General features: G+C 40.9%; 1 pseudogene; it reads left to right on the plus strand.

The window, feature by feature from the left end:
* Nucleotides 1-356: 356 nt before the first annotated feature.
* On the plus strand, nt 357-2,654 carry LOC147448402 (uncharacterized; annotated as a pseudogene).
* The last annotated feature ends 18,746 nt before the right edge of the window (nt 2,655-21,400 follow it).

The raw sequence follows: 21,400 nt of genomic DNA on the forward strand, positions 1-21,400 counted from the left end.
AATTAAAGTTAAGTAAAGTGAAAGATTGAAACTCAAAGTTTAAAATTGTCGAAGTAAACCATCATCATCATCACCTCACTGTCCGACATTGTCGGAGAAAGTATGGCACTGCTCGCACAAGAACTTCATCAATGTTTGCCATTGTAAGTAGCGGTGCAGGGAGGGGAACGAGCGAGAGCGAAATGAAATGAAATGTTATCACTCGTCTTCAAAAAGCTTAGGAGACCAAACTGAGACAATCCTTAATGATCTAATCCAATGCCTAGGCAGTTAAAAGAAAATGAAGGTGAAAAACCAAAACAAAAAGTCTAACAATGTCAGACTAAAATCATCGTCGTCGTCGTCAATTCCCGTGGATGCTGGGCAATGAGGGTTGTCCAAGGGATAGTAACTCAGGTAGGTGCTAAGGTGCTCAAGCTTGAGAGCGCCCACCCGAGCTTGAGCACATATGTACAGTGCACCCTTTTTTTTTTCTTTTTAATGTGTAAGATTTCTAAGGCCAAATGTACACAAATGATGAAGAAACTGAATGGTCTGAGTTATACAAGATAGCTATGTAAATTATATTATGATTAGTGTCAGAGAGTACCTCCTATGTCCACGAGTATTTGTTCTTTCTATACAAATACGAACTTGACCTAGTTTATGCTTCAAGAAGCAATTAAATTTTCCATGAGTATCAGAAAGAGTTCTATCTTGGCACGCTATTCATGTAGCATGCCATAACTCTTTGAGCAAAAATATACTAGTGGTTTGCAGATTTGTTAAAGCTCTGCTCAGAAGCACGCAAGGCGCAAGGAGACCATGAACGAGCCAGAAGAGCTCGTAGTTTTCAAGTATTACAGGATGGGCGATCGTGCATTTTCAAAGCCCACACATTTCTAGACCATTATGGCAGCCTTGTTGGGGTACCTCGACACTCACAGCATATACAGCTTAGTACCTAGAGCAGCAGTTACCGATGCTTCCACATCCACGGTCTATATCAACATGTGCTAGCCAAGCCAGATGCCTTAGGTGTGTCATATCCAAAAAGTCCACATAAAACAGTTCACTCCAAAGCCAATGGGAAAACCCTTTGGTGAGGCTCAAGATTCTTGTTGCAAAACTGAAGAGGCTTTGCAAGCATTCAAGGATATAGTAAATAAACTAAAGATGGCTTATGACAAGGACGCAGACCCAAAAACCTTTCAAACACTTGAGACTTGCTCGCCCAGGTGGAGTCATCTGCTACTCTTGAAGAATAACAGAGAATAGGCGAAGCATGTGCCACACCAGCAAAGTGTCACAAGGAGCCAGCAAAGCCTTTGTTATATGCACAAAAGGGATTTGAAATACTCAGATGCATCAAAGATACAATCGCAAAGTTTATAGCATGTTGTTGCCTTTATACAACAGATAGCAGGCGAGTTTGAGAAGTCTTTGAAGCAAGCAGAACACCTAGAACTGATTCTACGGCACTTAGAGAAGACTGCCCTCATTTATTAGCTCATTTATTTAAAGTTGCAAGCCAAGCTGATTTGATTAGATGTAGAATGTCTCTTGGACAGGCTAAAGAAGCCCTCCCTTATTTTGTCAAGTTGAAGGCAAGACAACTAGTCGCTCGAGATGATCCAAGCCTTGCAGCAGTCTACATTCAAGCAACTGAAGCTTTCCAAGAAGCAGGAACAGTACACGTATATGCTCTTCAAGGTCAGAATGCTAAAGCAATACACGTTTTCAATAAGTTTTCTGGAGATGAAGCAGCTCGAAAAGCAGCAGATACTGAAGGTGAAATTGACATAGCTTTTCTGAGATGGGAAAATCTCTCGCAAGCGGCTGTCTATTTGAAAAATTATACCCTAAAGAAGAAAAGTCTCCAACCTGAGTGTGTGTGTGTGAGAGAGAGAGATAGGGTTCGTCATAGCAGGAAAGAGATGGAGAGAGGCTTCACATTTTCTAGTGGTCGTCAGAGACGAGTTTGTGTGTAGCCACTGGTGTGGCTGCCAACTAAAAGGAGAGAGTGTGTGTTAGCATGCGCAGAGAAAGAGGGAGAGAGAGTTGATGGAGGGCTGCGTCAAGCATGCATGCTGGTGATTGGTTGGGTACGTCACAGCACGAGAGAGAGAGCTGACGGGCTGCTGCAGGTTATGAGATGGAGAGAGAGGGAGAGAGAGGGAGAAAGAAGGATCAACAATCAGTGGCACCGCCATGCAAGGGAGAGACTAATGGAGAGAGAGAGGAGAAAGAGAGAGAGAGATAAAGACTGGTGTAGCTCTGTGAGTGTCGCCGAAAAGAGTGAGCATGGACAATTAGCACTGGCTACATGCTTCAGCTACCATCGTGACCATCAGTAGAGTTGCATGCCGGTCTATATGCGGCCATCCATCACGAGGGTCCTTTTCTTCCGCTTTGCATGTAAGCGGTTGGTTGGTAGCCGGGTCGGTTGAGCGGCTGGGGGTGATTAGTTGGTTGCATGGAGTGCCCACCACGGCGAGTGTAACTACCCAAGAAATACCTATTGGCTTGCACTACATGGGTGAGGGCTAGGCACCTCTGCCACTCTACAGCACCTAGCAAAGAGAATGTATCATTGCTGTAGTGGATTTATAGCTTCCATGGGAGTGGCATCGACTGGCCGTTTGGTGTTTGTTGACGTAGAGGGTTCTGATTGATGTTGTGGCGAGAGCCTTTTGGTGTCTGTTGACACACTAGTAGGGGTTGTTCTACTCAAGGCATGTACTCAAGGCATGCCCGCTGACAAAGCATGCTCAACTTGATTTATTTTTTTTTGCAGTGGCAGGTGAGGTGTGCGCCCAAGCCAAGGGCAAGACCACAAGCTACACACTTGCTTATATGAGCGCGTATCGAGAGTGGATGACTACTTTGACCATTATCTCTACCGGTTGCATCCCACAGTCAATCCGATTCTATGTTGTTTCGTCAACTTGGGAAGAAAGACTTATCCGATGAGAAAAAACTGATCCTGCTTCTTCTACTTCCAACTAGGTTCGATTTTTTTCTACAGTCTCAAAACTCCTCCTTGCATCCTATGATGTGAATTGTATCCAGATTTTCTTGACTGAGATTATCCTCTTCGTAATTTCCTATACAAGACTATGTGATATTCCTTTTTTTTTTTCGTAATTGAGTATTCCGATATACTTTAATCCATTTATTATTATGTTCAATGAAAATAATTACACTAACAATCACTATATTATGGCAATAAAGAAAGGACTCTGTTTTAATTTCAAAAATTCACTAATTACATCATACAATCAACATTAATCACTAAAAAGTGAAGAAATTAATGGAATTTCCAAACGCAAGAAAGAAAAACACTTAGCTGTTGCTTATCGATCATAACCATTAGTCTTGGAGCGTAGTCTACACTCTGATACCACTGCTACAAATGGATGAGCGATGGCCCTGCAAAATACTCATGGTAACACAATACATACCCTAAAATGATAAATCGGTATACCTGAATCGTCGTACACGCACATAATCAACGACGTACACAAACAGAGAGAGACATAGAGCGAGAGAGAGTAGAAGAGCACGTGCAGACGCACCTCCTAGAGCTGAGTGCTACGCGGGCACGGCAAGAGAGAGAAGAAGAGAGGCGAGAAGAATACACAGACATTGGGTGAAATCTCCCCCCGTGCAAGAGTGACCATTTCCCTCTTGCACGTATTTGATTTATAGATTTCTTGAATAGTCAAATGTGTGTACAAACTGGCCGGCCGGACATAATTGGCCAAAGCTCATAAAGAGCACTTGAATAATCTAATATAACTTAATTAAGTAATATCCTTCTGCATAATCCATTATCTTTTGATGCTTTTGCCACCTGTCAGCTGCATAAATAACAAAATATCAATTCTATAACAAGCTCTACTTGGTGTTTGGGAGACGTCGTCTCCACAAACTTGATCTAAGCATGCATACTACTTAATTTTTGTGCACAATAAAGAGAAAGAGAGTCTTATAAGACAGCATTGTAAGCATTGACAAGGTTTAGGTTATCCTTTAATTGTATGCCTTGCATCCATCTAGCATCTTCAAAACGATAATTCTTAAACTTAATAAGATATCGTCGGATAGTCTTATTGCCTCTTAGTACCTTGTCTTCATGTCGGAGAATGGACTCGGGCTGTAGCACCTCCTCTTGGTCCTCGATCTCCGGTGGGTCTTTAATAGTTGGTTCTTGAGGTGGATCTCCTTTGTAAGGCTTTAATAGGCTCACATGGAAAGCATTGTGTATGAGCCAATGATTGGGAAACATGAGTTGATAGGCCATCTCATTGATTGGCCTAAGAATCTGAAAGGGACCATAGGACCTTTTTGCTACTTTAGCATAGTACTTTTGGTGGCCCGTAGGATTCTTGCCCGTCGTGTGCCTTAATCGAGCCTTGGGAAACTTTAACAAGACCCAATCGTTTTCTTTAAAGGCTTGGGCTCTTCTGTGCTTGTTAGCAGCAGCCTTTTGCCTTTGCTGTGAGATAGAGATAGCATCCTTAATCTTTTCAAAATATTCTTGTAGGTCTCAGCTATACTCATCTGTAGCTAAGATCTTCCCATGTACTTTAAGTAGCAAGGGACTTTTTGATCTTCCCTCAATTACCTCGAAAGGTGCTTTTCCCGTGGAAGTATGTACAGTGTTATTGTAAGCATACTCCACTAAGGGTAAGTACTTCTCCCATTGGGATCTTTGATCTACCTCCGTTACATAGTCTTTTAGTAGATCGAGAATGGTTTAGTTAGCTATTTCACTTTGGCCATCCGTTTGTGGATGATAGGCCGAAGAGAAGTTTAGCCTTGTCCCTAAATTCTCAAAGAGACCCTTCCAGAAATTACCGATCATTCTAGAATCTCTATCCGGCACTATGGACATTGGCAAGCCATGGTACTTGAAAATTTGTGAAATGAAGAGGGTTGCCATTTGATGGGCTTTGATAGTCTTTTTTACAAGTATAAAATGAGTTTGTTTACTCAACCTGTCTACTATCGTCCATATTCCCGTATTCCCATGGATAGACTTAGGCAATCCAAAGATAAAATCCATGGATATGCTCTCCCATGGTGAATTAGGGATTGGCAAGGGTTGAAGCAATCCAAGTTGCTTCCCACTATCAAATTTTGTCTTTTGGCATACCACACATTTAGAAACATACTCTTGTATGTTCACTTTTATGGTAGGCCAATAGAAATATGTTTAAATTCCCTTTAAGGTATATTGAATTCCCCTATGCCCCGCATAAGGTGGAGCATGACATTCATACATTACTTTCTCACGTAGTGAGTTAGTAACACATAGTCTATTGCCATAGAGAAGATAACCATCTTGTAAAGTAAATGGTTCTTCTTTCTTCCCTAATGCAAGGGCTGAAATCACATCTCTAAAATCGGGATCAATAGCGTACTCATCTATCATTGAAGATAGATCATTGTGAGTTGCTATGGAACCGCATTCATCTCCGGCCCGTCTTGAGAGTGCATCAGCTACTTGATTATGCTTTCCAGCAATGTGAGCAATATGAAAATGAAATTGCAAAAGGAAATTTGCCCACCTCATTTGTTTTTCGGAGAGCTTGGTCTGCGTCATGAAGTACTTAAGACTTTGGTGATCCGTTCGCAAAATGAAAGGAGTCCCCAATAAATAGTGCTTCCATGAGTCTAAGGCATGTAGAACTGCAAAGAGTTCCTTTTCATATATGCCTAGATCTTGCTCAACAGGGTCGATCCTTCGACTCTCATAGCCTATGGCGTGCCCTTCTTGGAGCAAAACAACTCCAAGGCAATCACCACAAGCATCACATTGGACCTCAAATGGTTTTGAGAGATCCGGTAGTGTAAGCACAGGTTGAGAGATAAGCTTTTCAAAAGCATTGTTCTCCTTAGCAGACCATGTATACCTAACGCTTTTCTTTGTTAGGTCATGTAATGGTCCCGCAATTTGTGAGAACTTTTCTATGAAGTGTCTATAGTATGCACACATACCTATAAAGCTTCTTAGTTCATGAAGATTCCTTGGTTTAGGCCATCCTTTTATTACCTCTAACTTTGATGGATCCATTTGGATTCCATCTTGAGAGCTAATGTGACCTAAATACTGAATCTCTTGCAAGAAAAAATCACTTTTCTTTCGATTAACATAAATTTTATTCTCTCTCAAAACTTGAAATATTACCTGGAGATGTTGCTTTTGTTCGTCTAATGAATTAGAGTAGATGATTGTTGGACGGGGAGCGACTCACACACCCATGAAGTGCATGCAAACACTACCTAGATCAACATAATGTCAATCGAGGACACAGATGACACGATAGTCACACGGAGGAAATCTCTTTAGCTTGTCAGGCTGAGACCATCCTACACAAAAAACAATCTGGAAGGCCAACTACACCACAATCAAGGACCTCACTGCTCTCAACTACACCACCTAGACACATACACACATACGGAAGGTAACTCACCTAATCATGCCAAATTCATACGAAACTTAAGGAACACCATCCCCTCACTAGGATACACCTGTCCCTAAGCTTCTACACTCAAAACCCTCACTCTAAACCCATCTGCGGAAAATGCGTAGGATGACAGAGCCGAATTTTGAAAGTGTCCGAAACTGAAATTTATGAGTACATATGTGTAGCTTATGTCGCCATGATTCTATAGACTACTAGCACGCAAAAAACAGACATTGTTTGATACACTTACGGGGCCACAAATAGCTCGTAGATGCGTCGGTGTGTGCGCTTCTTCTCGCGTGGAATGCTTGGCGTTGTCGCGTAGCTCTCCTTGAGCCTACAACAATGGTGCAGTCGGATCTCCAATGTGTTGAGCGAGCCGGGTGTAGCAAGAGGATGAAGCTCACGCTCACTCTCTTTCTCTCTCACACACAGTAGACGGCAGCGCTAAAGTTTTGATGACGATTAAAGGCTTTTTACAAAATGACCTAGGTACCTTATATACTAAGTCTACCTTAGGTTTAACCAAAAATGGGGTTGAAAGGGTCAAATGGCTTTGATAACTACTCATTACAAATGACGTTTATAGCCATAATCCGCACCATTTCATAACTCGCAAAAGATAAGACTTTGGTACGAAACTTGAGTTATGTTGTGTTGTTGACCCAGCGGTCAACATTCCCCCCTTCCGCGTTCATGTCGTCCCCGACATGACCTGATTGTCGATGGCGATGTGGTCTTTGCTGTCACTTTGTTGTTGTGAAGAAAGTATAGACTATAGCCTTTGCAGTAGCTTCTCTTGTTCGCCCAATCCGACGTACATAGTCTTCACATGATTCAAGAAAATCATAATTGATGCGAACTTTATGTCTTTCACATCCACGCTCCGAGCTATAGCATCTATTTCTATCATTATAGGTCTACTGCCTGATCTAAATTCAAAAAGAACCCAATGTCGTTTAACTTGACTCTTATCATCATGGATAGAGAAAGCTCCATCCATCACTTGCTCCAGCAAATCTGTCAATTCGGAGTATCTTTTATTCTCAGAAACAACTTCTACAATCTGTAGAATTGAGTGATTGGCTTTCTAATCTTGTGAGCCAATGACAACTTTGTATGGATTTTGTAGAAATTGTATGGCTAAACCCTTAACTTCTTTAGGCCAAGTTGCACTCCAATGCAAAGTCTGTCTATCAGGCCGAATCCAGGACTTAATTATTATAATTTGAGGTTCAAAACCCTGCCGAGAATTCGATGCGCATTATCAAGGATAAGCTTTTGAGATCCTCTGATTACCCTTATGTCTGCTCTTTGTCATTGGGGACTTCTTTGTTCCTGTGCAATCATGTTGTTAGTGTTGTCTGCAACTTTGTTATTGTAGACCATTCTTCGACTCGCCATTGAGGAGAAGTATGCTATGATCTGAAATTGGTGCTCCAATTAATTTGTCAATTGATTTGAGTAGCATTGACTTATTGTTGATGTAGAAGGAATATGTACAAGAGGATGGTGATAGGTGTCCTTAGATTAGGGTCTAAAACGTGGATGACCAAAGGAAAAAAACCCGGAGGGAAAAAAAATGCCTTTGGTATACGCTCTTATTGGAGTTGAGCAGTTGAACGTGAAGTACATGTTCATGAAAGGTGAGTGCTTGGGCGAAACACGGAAAGAGTGCCTAATGCAAGTGCCAATTATAGGACACTCTATATGCATATGAGAAATTTGTCAACAAAAGCATGCAATGTGAAAGAAGGAGATGATGGGTGTTTCAAGGAATAAATGTAGCACATGTGACATCAAAAGATGTCTCAATAGCTTCCACCTTTCCAAGAAGAGGGTTTTCGATGTAGAAGTTTCTCCACTCGTATCTCACTGTGCTCAGTACGTGAGTGTCTTTTGGACCTTCTCCATCACTTCACCAGACTTAAGTACTTAGACTTCGACTCTTCTGCTCACCTATACCAGCATGAGCGACACAACGTAAATATGCTCAACTCTTCCAGCTTGAGCAGTACCTAGAATAGCTAAGGCGCTTAGACCACTGAGAATATTACTTGAAGCTTTGGGACTAACACCTCACTCATTTTGTGGCTTAGCTACTCGACTCTGACTTGTATGACTTGTCGGTTGCATGTTGACACTGCTTTGTGACAAGTTCTTCGGCTGTTGTAGTGGCTGCTGAGACATACTTTGTGAAGTTTCATCATTTCCCTGTACCTTCTTCTCTTTGTAGTGCTCAGGCCGTCGTCAGTCTTTTCTTCATGCGGATTATGGATTTTTTTTATTCTTTTTAATAATAAACAAAGAAAATCTTAAAACAACTCAACAAAAGAAAAATCGTTCAAATAGAAATCTAAATGCTATGTACACTATACACATGTCCCTAGGGCTCATATATGGATTTTGTCCCCATACTCCTCTGTAACACTACTATGAGGGCATATACTCTAAATTTCGTCAAAAAAATTATCACAATAAAACGCAAAAATTGAATGCATCTCTCAAAACATTGCCCTCTAATAGTCATAATGTTAGGTCCGCATTCAGAATGCCTCCCCCCTTCCTATTTGGAGTCATCCTTTACGACAGGGTATTGCAAAGGGTATGTGTTGTGCTTGGGCAATTAAAAGTTGTGCCTATGCAGGCCTTGTAATGTAGCCCTATTATGCATACATAGTCAATGCATGGAAAAGATTTATGTTGTGCAAGATGTGGGTATAAGCAATTTGCTTATTGGCATTTGTTGGCGAGGCTTCCTATTCTAAGCAATGTAATGGTCTTTGAAGCTCCTGTATCATTGCTTGATTGAAGCGACTTGCTCTCTTCTAACTGTACTGTAATCGTAGGAAGAATTGTAAGAATTCAAGCGGCGATGCACTGATAGCAGTTTTGTTGTTCTTCTTTGGGACCCATTTCTTTGCGATTATTGGTTGTTTTTTTGTTGACACTCGTTTGGGAACCCATACTTGCCCGTGCTTCGTTTGTGTTTGAAGAGACTTCTTTGGGATCCACCTTTTTGTTGTGTGAGTCAACAGTGGTCTTTGCTTCAGCCCTTGTACGCTTGGTTGGTGACGGGATTCAGGCTTTGAAAGTTGATATTGTGGTTGCTTTGGAATCCAAATGAATTCCTTACTTTGTTGTGCTTGAATCAACTTCTTTGGAGCCCAAACCTGAGTTGTGAAAGCTTGCGACTTTGTGATATTCTTACGCGTTCGTGCACGCTTTCCTTGTTTTTGTTTTGGTGTTGGATCTTGGGATTTGTCAGTAGAGATCTTTGTCTTCTTGATCCATATCTGTTTTTGGCCGATCTGGCTTTTTGGTATCCAGATTTGTCGAGATTTTTGGATTTGACTTGTTGTCCTGTTCTTTTGATCTGTCATGGTTGTTGCTGAAGGGGTTGGTGATAGTGATGGCCTGAGTTGATGATAGGGGATGTCGTAAGATTCATCACTATCGCTACTATCCTCAGCAAGGTTGACTTCTTGTACTTTCCCTTTATTTTTTGGCTGGTAGTGGAAAGTTACTATCTGTTTGCTCGTGGGTGGTAGTTTCTTGGAGGACTTTTCTAGCCCATTGATTAGAGCATTGTTAGCTCATTGCTCTATTCGTATTCCTCCTAGGCTGAGTCCTTGCATCCTTATTAGGAGCCATGTATGAGGATGCTTGTGGTGGCTGTGTCTTCATCGAGGACTTTGGAATCCACTTTTGATGCACTTTATTCATGTAACGATGACATTGATTCCCGGGTCATTGATCTTCTTGAAGCTCGAAGTGTTCTACAGAGTCATAGAACTCGTCGTCTTCTTCATCTTTTGATTCTCCACATTTCTTTGTTTGCTCCTTATTTCGAGAGCTTGTTGATGTCTGGATCTCTTTGTTTTCCTGGATTACACTCACTGCAAAATAAGGAACGACATCATAGCCATTTTCATCACAAAAAAGCTACCACATTGTGAAGCTCCACACATCCACAGTTCTTTAGGCTTACCTAACCAAGCTAGAAGTTTTGATCCTGCTACTGTGGCGGAATCAAACTCCTCAACCGGTGTTCTCATCACATCCCTATAGCTATGGTCCCTCAAGTTTATCTTTGTTATGGTTTCCATATGTCTCAGGTATATATGGTCATAACCCCAATCTTGGACCATTTTCAATTGTCTCATGAATGGTCTTCCCAGAATGATGTCATAGTTGTTCTTCTTGCCAAAGTCAACAACAGCAAAAGTGTGTTCATATTCAATGCCACAAGAAGTAACAAGTACTTTTTCTAGCAATCCTAGGGGCTTTTCCTTGTGTCCGTCTGCAAGCTGCAGGGTCATTCATGTGGATATCAAGGTAGGTTTTCCCCAATTTTTTCCAAACCTCTCTGGAAAAAAAAAAAATCCAAACCTCTTTGGTTGCAATGGCCACACCAGCTCCACTGTCAAGGATTGCCATGGTTTTTACATTATTGAATTCCATAGGAAGGGTGGTGTTTCCATCTTCTCCCTCGTAATACTCGCCTACCTTGTTTAATGGCACTGGCCTAGTATTTAGTTGAGGCATTTCAAGCTCTTTGATGCCTTCCTCGATTTGAGTCATTGGGGTTTTTACACCAAATTTCTCTAGACATTTACCCACATTAGCCCACATGTTTGGTCTTATTCTGAGAAACTCGGCTAACATTATTGTACAGATGACTGGGGTAGATAGAATATCTACTACCCCCTTTGAATCAATGGCCTTGTTGGGAGACACTCTCTGTGATGGGACTGCAACCACATCTGACTTGGTCTTGTACTCTCCCATGTAGGACGGTAGTGTTCTTAGTGAATGGGGTTGACTATCCATAGATTGTACAGATCCTTTCTCGCCCCAATACAATTGCACGTCTAGATTCATTTGAGATCCAGTCTCAAATTCCTCTATTGGTGGTAGAAAAACTCCTCGTTCATCACCAGTCTTGTCTACACGTCTTCTTGGGTCATCGGCTTCATTGGCCTCTCTGACTTGTTTCCACAATTCGTCAAAACCATCTATCTCTTTACAATCCTCAGGTATAGCTTGGTGAAATCTCTCGGAAGAGTTATCCGTGGTATTCAGTACTATCCTTGGTTCTAATGCTGGGTCTTTGAGGTTTGTTCTGTGCTCATGACTAGAATCTGGCTCTTTTAGTTCTTGGTTTGGTGGGATTACTTGTGTAGGCATGACACGGATCACATCCTCAGGTTTTGCAACTGGTGGTTCTAGTAAAGCTTGGGCTGTTTGAATCATTTTCTGGCACATTTCAAACCTTTGCTTTTCTAGTTCCGCATCGGGATATGTCATCCACCTGTGTTCTTGGGTTTGGTTGTTTTTGAGCCTCACATCATAGGCTTTCAAGAGGGCATCTAATGTCTCACTAACCTTCTCTACCAACACAGATCCTCCTGAACTAGCACTTCTCGGTTTCTCATCCGTGGATGGTTCTTCTAGAGGTTTAACCATCTATGTAAGAGAAGGTGCCTCCTTTTCCTCATGTTGTTTTATCTTCTCCTGAGCTTCGATAAGCTTCTTAGCTAGGGATTTTTGCTCTCGTTCCCTGTGTGCTTTCATCCTATTCTTTCTAGCTTTCCAACTATTTCGTTTGCTCTTGGTTTTCTGACTAGGTGCGTCTGTCTTTGGTCCATCATCTTTCTTTGGACTCGTGTCACTTTCCATGTTCTTTATCTATGGATTCTCATCAGCTTTCTTTTGAGCTTGTGCTCTCGTAACCACTTGAACTGGTACGACATTTTCATTTTCTGAGCTACTAGGTAGCTGAACAATCCCTGATACATTTGTCGTGATTTTCCTGATTTGGTTTGGTTTTTTCAGGCAATCGGGGATCAAGTGAGTGATGCCACACTCAAGACAATAGGCATTTACTTCAGTGATCTCCGTATGAGGACATTGTTTGACCAAGTGGTTGTCACGACTTTTGTGATAATCTATCTCTGGTTGAGGAGATTCTTTTAGCATTTCCTCTTGGCTATAAGCAAGCTTTGACCTAGATAAGCTGCTATTTGCAATGAATCGCAATGTTCTTTCGTTCATTTCATACCTTATTTCTTTCGACTGAAACCCAGGAGGTGGAGGTTGTACTGGCCTCACCACTCCATGTGTTTCTCTCACATTTTGTTGCTTCGAAGGGTAGTACTCACTTTGGTTGCTATACCACATTGTAACTGGTACTAGTGTTGGTTTATTTGATGCTTCCATCATTGGCATGTATCTCATGTCTACCGGCATTCTAGCACCTTGCAGCGGAGGTTGTTGTCCTAAGACAAGTTGTGGCTTTAAAACTCCTACTGGTCCTAGCGCATTCCCCGTAATGTATCTAGGTGGAGTAGGTGCTTCTGGAATAGGTTGTACATACCTCTCCCTACCATTTTCCATGCTATAATAGCACTCTTCCCCCGTATGGTTCGTCCATTTTCTCTCAATTTCACACCACTTCGGCTCTCCCGAATCAGACCTTACAAGAGGAATCAACCTCTTGACCAAGTCATCAATAAGCTTTTCTTGATCAATAGGTGCCGTTGGCTTGGCAAAGGACTCACTTATCTGTGAAACACTATGCTGAGAGGATGTGTCATCTCCTTGACTCTTTAAGTCCTTTTCTTTGTATGCCTCACAGTTATCCACTAGATAAAGAGCTTCTTTGATCAACTCGTTTAGCGTCATCCTCCTTATCATATGCAGATCCTTCTGAAGGCCTGCATGTCTCATTCCCTTGATAAAGATCAGCATCAGTCATGCTTGCGTAGGTAATTCCGCTCTCGGACAGAGCTTAACATATCTCTTGAGCCGTAATGATGCTTTGCGTACTGATTCATTCTCTTTCTGTTTGAAACTATGGATTTGCGAGACTGTGTTGTTAGCAATGCCTTTTGGCGAGAATTCTTCAATAAACTCCTCAAACAGCTCATCTAGGGTCTCAAAATCCCATTTTTCCACCGAGTTGAACCATGTAGCTACATCATCTTCTAGAGTCAATCCAAATCCCGCAAACTGTGTCGCAAAATCTGAAACTTCCTCTGCTCTAATCACTCTTCTAAAAGCCGTTACGTGATCTCTCTGATCTTTATCTCCGGAGTATTTTCTGTTTACCCATTTCTGGACTTGGGATGGTCTAACTCGTCGATTGTCTACAAGTCTAACCAGAGACTCTCCCAATCCTTCTCTCGTTATCGCTCTTGAAGGGAATCTTGGTGGCTCTTTTCTTGGAATTCCTATAGGAATTCTTGTGTTAGGTGGAGGCATTTGTGGTCCTTCATTGACCAAATATTCACCTCTTTCTAGTACAGTCTGTGGATTTGTGCTTTCTACAACTCTGTATTCTCGTCCATACTTGTCGACAACTATAGATCTCCATTGACAGTCAACTTCGTATGTGTAGACATATAAGAGCTTGTAATCCGTTATCTCTTCTAGGTATGGATATGAGCACCTATAAAGATTGACCTCATTGTCGTCAATGTATCTATATAGTCCTTCACTCGCATGACCAATCATCCAAACTCTCTCAACAAGATGGGTCTTTCTCAATTGCAAGTTTGGAAGATCCATTGTGGGAGGATATTCCTCTATCGTCGGGATCTCCAAGCTTGTGTAAGCTGCGTTTGAATCTAGCGTAGACATGATTTCTGGGCTTAAGAGCTTTTGCTTGGTTCAAGTAGACTTAGTCCACTGTGTTCAAGTGCTTTGGTTAGGGAAAAGTGGAAACTATTCCAAAACCGCAACCATTTCGTCACAATTCTCGCAAATTGTCTCTTTTAGACACCCCTGACTTCCGGATGCATTTTGAGGCCTTAAACGATGTTTTTTCAAAATTGAACTAAATGGTTGCCGTCAACATGCATTTAGTTCATGTTTTGCTCTAAGATCTGTAGAGCCGCTCTCAGGCTACGTTTTGATATAAAAACTTTTCCGATCCGATACCGTTTGTGAAAGTTATGGCCAAAACAGTGAAATGCAGTTTAGACTGGTCAAAATGAGTCCAAATTCAAATTTAAAAGAAGATTTGGGATCTCCGTGACACTGTGAACACTTTTGTATGCTCAAAGGTATAGTTGGACCCTAAAACTAGCCTAGAGACATCCTACGCGTAGTATGTCTATATGCTCAGAATTTAACAAAATTTGGTATAGATACTCCAACAACACAATGGTATGCTCAAAATTTCATTTGGTCCTAAAAATGGCCTTGAGACATCCTACGCGTAGGATGTCTTTTTGCTCAGAATGAATTGAAATTTTCACCTCAGCTTCTCCTTGATGTGCTGATTACAGTGGTGTGCTCATAAGTTGGTTTGGAGTCCTAAATCAAGCTTGAGACATCCTACGCGTAGGATGCCTTTTTGCTCTGTTTCATCTCAAACTTGCATTGTAGCTTCCCCTTGATTTTCTTAACTCACAGCTATTTTTACTTTTTGATTCTGACACCTATAGGTTGGTCAAATGATTAAGAATCTTCTTCAGAAGCCTGATGTCTGTTCTGATGAATTCCCAAGTCAAATCAACTCCAAATTGGACCAAAATTGACTAGGAGGCTTGCCTCCTAAGGCTATACAACACCCTGCTATGTCCACAGTTTTAATTTGGCCTCTAAATCATGCCTTAGACATCCTACGCGTAGGATGTCTAAGTGCTTAGAATTGCCCCAAACTTGAGCCACAGCTTCCCCTTGATGTCAGCAACCCAATGCTATGCTTAGATTTTAATTTGGATGTCAAAAGACCCCAAAACTAGCTATCCTTGCCTTTTCCAGTCAAAAATGCTAAAGTCCGCTTAAAACCCAATTTTCTCACCCAAATGAGCTAAAAACTCTCACATGCACTCAAAACATCATGTATAACATGCACATGAATTCACCCTATGGTTTGGTCTCAAAAATTACGCCTTGGGCACAATTTGGGTAGGATGTCTGGCAATTCTCGTCTTTTGGCTTTGATCTCTCAAGATATGGTCAAATTTTCACTTTCCAGGTGAAAATAGGGTAAAACCTACCTTCTATACACACTGGTAACCTTAGAATTTCAAAAAAGTGTCCAGATCACCCTGTAGACATCCTACACGCGTAGGATGTCTACTGCTAATTTTTTGAGTCTGAAGTGTCCCTGATGCTTCCTTATGCTCTCAACAAGTACAAGTATGCTTCACAATTGCAAAAACATGCAAAAATCACTCAATTAAGCCTTTGCTGAAATTTTACGTTTTCTGACTCCGCCTTTTGGCTTTTGGTCAACAAAAATAGGGAAAAACACCCAAGTCAATATGTTACTAGGGTAAAACCTACCCTCTGAACCCACTGGTGCAGTCAAAATTTTCAAATTTGGTCTTCAGAACCCCCTTGAGACATCCTACGCATAGGATGTCTTTGTTTACAGAATTGCAGGTTTTCTTCACAGAACCCTTGCAAATGCTCTTTTATATGCACAGCATCACTCAGTCATACAAAAGTGTCCACAAAAACTTGTTTAACACTAGAATGGTAACATGACACTTTTATGTCCTTGGACACTTTTGTGTCCTGTTAAGTGACCATTTTGCTTGAATTATTTGAAGAGTATGAAAATGAATTTCTAGGTGCTATATATCCACAAAGTTGCCTTATGAGCTGAAAAAAACTTCGCATTTTTTTTTTAGTATCGATCTCAACATTAACCTTACAAGACCATATTAGGTATTTTGGTAAAAATCTCACATTATGGAAATCTCCAAATCGACCGAATTCATGTAATTTGGGAATTTTCCACTTAAAGTGAGAAAAATTGAGGTGTGTGGCTAGTAAATAAAGTGAAAATCTCATAGGATTGTGGTGTTGATAAACACCAAAATTCAAGAGGATGTACAACACATGGATTTGAATAATAACTATAAATTACATAAAACAAAGGAAGATACAAAAAAGATTTTGTTTACAAATTGACTAGTATAGTTACAATAGAAGCTCCACATAATTCTACTCCACATTTGATACCATATCTGAACTTTGATCCAAGTGTGGCTGATGTGCACGAGTGAGGCCTTCTTTGGCTTTTAGAGCATGTCTTTCTGGAATCTTTATTCTAGAAAATGGTCCTTCTTTGTTGGGTCTCCAAGACCAAACAATTGCATCTATAGTTTCCCACACTTGTGGGTCCTTATAGTTGACAGCCCAATAACCCTTCCAACAATTACTGTAAGCTTGAGTATCTGTCATCCCACTTTTTCTCGCGCAAGGTGCCCAATATTGAATCAAGAGTTTTTCTGTAGTTTGGTGATGTAGGCTCATTATCAATGTCAGATAAAGCCATTGCAAGCCACACTGGATAGATTTCTGTGTCACTCGGAACAAGCATAAGAAAGTCACCTTGGTGCACATCAGACATAGGGTCAAACTCTTCCCTTGGCCTATCTCGTTGAGGCCCACAAAAATGATCGTTCAACTCTTCAAGGCCTAGGAATCTTTCTGCTCCTTGTTGCAAATTCATTGTAGTGCTTTGTAGGTGAGAATATTCTTGAGTTTTTGGCCAAAACATTTCATACAAGACTCCCTCTGATATGATTGCTTTTCCAATCTCTTCAATTACCTTACTCCAATAATCTATCACGGGTCTATAATATCGCGGAATACTTGAACCATTCCCTAAATTTTTCCAAAATTTTATATAGTTCTTTAGCCCCAAAATGACTTCTTCGTGGGCCTTGACATACTCCGCCATTTGTACTAGAGGTGGATCTCCATGTGGTAACATTGGCTTGCCTTCTGTGTCTGTTTTCCAAAGGCGAATACTTCCACTCCAACTTGATACACCTACATGTTCCTTATATTGCATCATTGGTGTCTCATCCTGCATAAAGAACCTGAACTGAAGCGGTTTGGAATGTCCAACAAGTATGTCTTGTCCATCACAAAGATAGCCATCACAATATTGCTTGAAATCGGGGATCTTTGTGAGAAAAAATGGAGCTGGAGATGAAGATGAGATGTTTCGTAATGTATCCATCAAATGTGGCAAAGTATAGGTTTGTGTAACTCTCAACTTCTCTGAAAACCTACTAAACATGGCGTCTATGTCCTCATGTGTATGCCCAACCATTAAAAATCCCAGCTGGATGGTTTTGAAAACACCCCTTGCAACAAGCATTGACAAATAGGCAAATAAGTATCGATTTTTGTTTTCCCCTGCACAATTATCCAATTGTAGCAACAAGTTCTCTGGCAATCTGCGAAATGTTGACCCCAATTCCTCTTGTGCAATTTCTGACGACTGCACAATGGGCTCTTTTCCATCACTCAAGTTATGGTAGTCCAAAGCATCCCTTGAGTTCAAAGCATGTAGTAGTGAAATATTGCTCCTTAGAAGTCCATTTGTTACTAGATCACCAAGAGGATGCTTATCTATCCTCTCGAGGTTATGTAAACAATTAGCAATTGAGCCAATTGTAAGATTTGGATCAGCTGGCCACAAACCATTCAAGACAAAGTGTCCGTAATGACCTTCTCCATGTCCATGAGTGATCATGCCAATCAATGCCACCTGCAGATTATATCCTGAATCCACACCCTTGGGAACAATGCGTAATCTAGGAATGGCAGTCTTCTTTTGATCCATCTTATCATGGATTATGCATACATATTTTTGTGGTTGAGTTTCTGAATACGTGCGCCATGCATAATATAGGCTTCTGCAACTCTTTTGTTGTGCCATGTGAACTTCTCTCTCCCTCAAGAGAAGAGCTCTCTCTTCAAGAGAAGGTTTAGCTTCTAACCTTGCCTTGATTGAGCTACAAATATTGCACTTAGAGAACTCACTCTTCTTTGTTAAAGTGACATGTGGGTACTCTTTGTTCCAAATTCTACCAAAAGAAGATTGGGATAGCTTCTTCTCATAGCCCATTTGGTCAAGTGTCGTGTTGATTTCACATAAAATATCCACTTGTTTGTATGTTGATGGAATCACCAATTGAGTCTCTCTTGAGCCATCTAGCAGTGTTCTACTTCTATGTGGCATCTTCTCAGAGTTGTTTTCCACAAACTCATTTAGTAGTGCTCTTGCTAAACTAGTATGTTGAAGTCCCCTTCTCAATGTACATGTGTTCCCATGTACATATTGGCGCACACCATTTTCAAAGTTCTCCTTGTATCGATAAAATGATGTCTTTGGTATTCCATGTAGCTCATACCATGCTCTACAACAAACAATAGAGCCATTTAGCCTGAATTGGTATCGTGACTTCTCATATTTCTGATAACATATAGAAAGAACATCATAAACATAATTAGTGCATGATTTTTGAGACTCTCCCCAAAATTGTTTTCGTAACCTTGTCACCATATCACGACCTGCAAATTGGCGGCATTTTTGTGCACAACAATCAATGCATGATACCCTTTGAATTGATTTGTTTGAAAGGTAAAAAGTCGAAGCTGGTGCTGCTTTTGATTTTTGAGTCCTGTTCATGAAAGTGTATCGTCTCTTCCTTGACAACTGGACAACATTACTCCCATCAAGTTTTTTTCCAACATTGCCATCGTTGGATACATCCTCATATGTAGCATGCATGCCATCAACAGGAACAAAGCGTTGTAATGGGCTCCCATTCAACATTGTTGTCTGCTTGATGGGCCACTTTAGCAAAGTGATGCTACCCACTTCAACCACATCATCAATGCTTGCATTTCTCTTTCAATACCCACACCCACACAATCAGGACCAAGTTCCTGAAAGTTGACATAATCATGTGGAAATACATATAAGATGGTCCCTTCATTCATGGTTTGCATCATTGTGTCATCTTTTAAAAGGACCCTCTGATTTCTCCAAGACTCTCGAATCATTGCTTCAAATTCTGGGCTTGTCATAGGTATTGCATCTGTAACTAGAGGATCAGAATGATCATGTTCTTCATCACCATTGTAGCTTTTGTGTGGATCAATTAAGTTCCCATTTAATACAAAAGATTGCAAAAGAAGCTTTGACCATCGAACAGCACTCCATAATGAGCCTTGGAGAGATGAAGTATCCATTGTAGGAAAAGGTAGGACCACATCCTTCAAGCATTCCTCCACTAGTATGGAGACATTTCCCAGCCCTATCTTTGTACCACCACAAGTGGAATCTGGATCTGTTCTACACACACAACCAATACCAACGATTTCATTGTCAAGTATCATATGTACTTTCTCCCCAGATTCGAAGTCCATCCTGTAAGTAAAAAGATTACATTGTTAAATCTATAGTTATAGAAAAATACTCTTCAAACAAAAAATCATGCTACAACATGAAAAAGGTTTGCATAGGTTGGACAAGTGGTGAACCTTGAGACCAAATCCTCCTTGCTATATTAATGGAAGCAAGGTTGGACAAGTGGTGGACCTTGAAACCAAAGCCTCTTTGCTATATGAGAGCATAGGTTGGACAAGTGGTGGACCTAGTTGTAATACCCACTGCCATCTATCAACTACTATAGGACTATGCTTTCCAATGTCCAAGTATCCCTTGAGTCTTTCAAGGTTGAACACGTGGGGACCTTGAAACAAAAATCCCCTTTCTATATCAGAGCATAGCTTGGACAAGTGGTGGACCTAGTTATAATGCCCAATATCCAAGGTGAAATACCTTAGGACTTTGCTACCTTGCTTGCCAATGTTTACATAGCCCCTCATTCTTTAATGGAAGTAAGGTTGGACAAGTGGTGGACCTTGAAACCAAAGCCTCTTTGCTATATTAGAGCATAGGTTGGACCTAGTTTTAATACCCACTGCCACCTATCAACTACTATAGGACTATGCTTTCCAATGTCCAAGTATCCCTTGAGTCTTTCAAGGTTGAACACGTGGTGGACCTTGAAACGAAAATCCCCTTTCTATATTAGAAAGGTTGAACACATGGTGGACCTTGAAACGAAAATCCCTTTCTTTCTTTATCAGAGCATAGCTTGGACAAGTGGTGGACCTAGTTATAATGCCCAATATCCAAGGTGAAACACCTTAGGACCTTGCTACCTTGCTTGCCAATGTTTACGTAGCCCCTCATTTCTTTAATGGAAGCAAGGTTGGACAAGTGGTGGACCTTGAAAGCAAAGCCTCTTTGCTATATGAGAGCATAGGTTGGACCTAGTTGTAATACCCACTGCCACCTATCAACTACTATAGGACTATGCTTTCCAATGTCCAAGTATCCCTTGAGTCTTGCAAGGTTGAACACGTGGTGGACCTTGAAACCAAAATCCCCTTTCTATATCAGAGCATAGCTTGGACAAGTGGTGGACCTAGTTATAATGCCCCTCCTTTCTTTAATGGAAGAAAGGTTGGAAAAGTGGTGAATCTTGAAACCCAAACCCTTTGGCTATATATAGAGGATATCTTGGAAAAGTGGTGGGCTTAGTTGTAGTATCCAATGTCCAAGGTCCAAGGTGAACTATGTAAAGACCTTACTTCCAAAAAAAAAGTCGTACAAGTGGTTCTCCTTGAAACCAAAACCTCCTTAGTGTATTAGAACATAGCTTGGAGAAGTGGTGGACTTAGTTGTAATGGTGAATGTCCAAAGCAAACTATTATAGGACCTTGCTTCCCAAATCAAGTTTGGACAAGTGGTGGATCTTGAAACCAAAACCCCCTTACTCTATTAGAGCATAGCTTAGATAAGTGGTGGACCTAGCTGCCATGGAAAATGTTCAATCTGAACTGTTGCAGGACCTTGCTATTAAATGTCTAAGTAGAGCTAGCTTCTTTAATGGAATCAAGGTTGGGAAAGTGGTGCATCTTGAAACCAAAAGCCCTTTATTGTATTAGAGCATAGCTTGGACAAGTGAGGGACCTAGTTTTAATGTGTGATGTCCAAAGAAAAGTATTACAAGACCTTGCTTTCCAATATTTGAATTGGTCAAGTGGTTAAAACTAAGTATAAAACTTTGACCATTTTCTTCTCGAATTGCCAAAAATCTAGTTTTAGA

Source organism: Adiantum capillus-veneris, chromosome 10, assembly GCF_014529385.1.
Source record: "Adiantum capillus-veneris isolate H3 chromosome 10, ASM1452938v2, whole genome shotgun sequence".
In the NCBI taxonomy this organism is placed as follows: Eukaryota; Viridiplantae; Streptophyta; class Polypodiopsida; order Polypodiales; family Pteridaceae; genus Adiantum; species Adiantum capillus-veneris.